This window comes from Triticum aestivum, chromosome 6A (genome assembly GCF_018294505.1).
Source record: "Triticum aestivum cultivar Chinese Spring chromosome 6A, IWGSC CS RefSeq v2.1, whole genome shotgun sequence".
Classification (NCBI taxonomy): Eukaryota; Viridiplantae; Streptophyta; class Magnoliopsida; order Poales; family Poaceae; genus Triticum; species Triticum aestivum.
In genome coordinates, this window is record NC_057809.1 from 224,524,500 (window position 1) to 224,525,974 (window position 1,475).

The window sequence follows — 1,475 nt, forward strand, 5'->3', positions numbered from 1 at the left end:
CTTCGTCCCGTGTCCGGATGGGACTCTCCTTGGCGTGGAAGGCAAGCTTGGCAATATGGATATGTAGATCTCCTTCCTTGTAACCGACTCTGTGTAACCCTAGCCCCCTCCGGTGTCTATATAAAGCAGAGGGTTTAGTCCGTAGGACGGACAACATACAATCATACCATAGGCTAGCTTCTAGGGTTTAGCCTCTCTGATCTCGTGGTAGATCAACTCTTGTACTACTCATATCATCAAGAACAATCAAGCAGGACGTAGGGTTTTACCTCCATCAAGAGGGCCCGAACCTGGGTAAACATCGTGTCCCCTGCCTCCTGTTACCATCCGCCTAGACGCATAGTTCGGGACCCCTTACCTGAGATCCGCCGGTTTTGACACTGACAGTGGGGTTCCAGCAAACCCTTAAGGTTCGAACACTGGGGTGCGCGTGAAGTCTTTCCCTCCTACCGATCTACGCCCTGGCTCGCTAAGATCTCGCGAACAAACTCGATGAACTCGCAACACAGAAAGACACAAGATTTATACTGGTTCGGGCCAGCGTTGTGGTGTAACACCCTACTCCAGTGTGGTGGTGGTGGATTGTCTCTTGGGCCAATGATGAACAATACAAGGGGAAGAACAACCTCCTGAGGTTGAGGTGTTCTTGTGCGTGGCTAACTTGTGCAGGTGAGAGAGTGATCTAAGATGCCGTCCTCTCGTCCTCGCCTCTCTTTTCTATGGTGGTGGCTAGCCCTACTTATAGGGGCCCTGGTCCTCTTCCCAAATATTGAGCAAGAAGGGAGCCAACAACGGCGAGCTAATTTGAAGGGGGACAGCTAGTACAAGCCATCCTGACAAAAGGTGGTCTCCGCCTGCGAAAGGCTCTGGCGGTGATGCCATCTTGGGCTCCATGATGACCTCCGTCTTGCCATCCTTCTGGTCTTGGTCTTGTTGCACCAAAATGGCAACCTTTGCCTGATGCCTCGGTACTCCTCGCTTGCACTAGTTTCCTTTGCATCAAAGAGGAAATAAGGATGCCGCGCGCGCTGGCGCCTGCCTGGCACCCGCCTGGTGTCGATCGTCATGGCTCACGTCATGAGAGCCTCGTGAGGTTCGCCTCGCCTTGATATCTTCACTCCTCATGAGCCTGTCTGGCTAGGCTGCTCCAAAGGAGGTCTCATGTCGTCCGCCTCACGAGGCTTGGCCCCTCGCGAGGGTCTTGGGTGCCTTGTTGGTGAAGATGGGTCGTATGGCCTGCTGGCTCAGCAACGCAGCGGGCCGCAGGCAGGCAAGTTTGGGGACCCCCGTTCCCAGGATGCCGACATAGGTGGCTCAGCTAACTATCTTTCTAGATCTACACGTGCTTCATCAGCAGCATCACTCCAGACAAAGTGATCCATTTTCTTTAACATATGATACAAAGGGATAGCCTTCTCTCCAAGGCGACAGATAAACTGGCTTAAGGCTGCAATCCGGCCCGCCAGATGTTGAAC